Here is a 272-nt window from a genome sequence, read left to right as displayed (position 1 = left end):
TGAGCAGCTCCTGTGTTTGTCATTTCTTTATTTCATTAGAGGACATATGGTTGAATGCTGGATTTTCTTTTTTTTTCCACTTAGTATTACTGTTAACGGCTGTAGGAATCCATCAGTCAATAAATAATAACTCTTCTTGTGCAAGTCAGATTTTTTTTTGACTAAAATCTTCTAAGTCTTAATGTAAAGTCTGCATCTGTCAAAATGTGACACTCATGGTTTTGTACTAAAGCTTGTTTAAAAGTTCTTTTTTTTCTCGATTCTACATATTC

This window comes from Salarias fasciatus, chromosome 2 (genome assembly GCF_902148845.1).
Source record: "Salarias fasciatus chromosome 2, fSalaFa1.1, whole genome shotgun sequence".
NCBI lineage: Eukaryota > Metazoa > Chordata > Actinopteri > Blenniiformes > Blenniidae > Salarias > Salarias fasciatus.
This window is presented reverse-complemented; position numbering follows the sequence as displayed.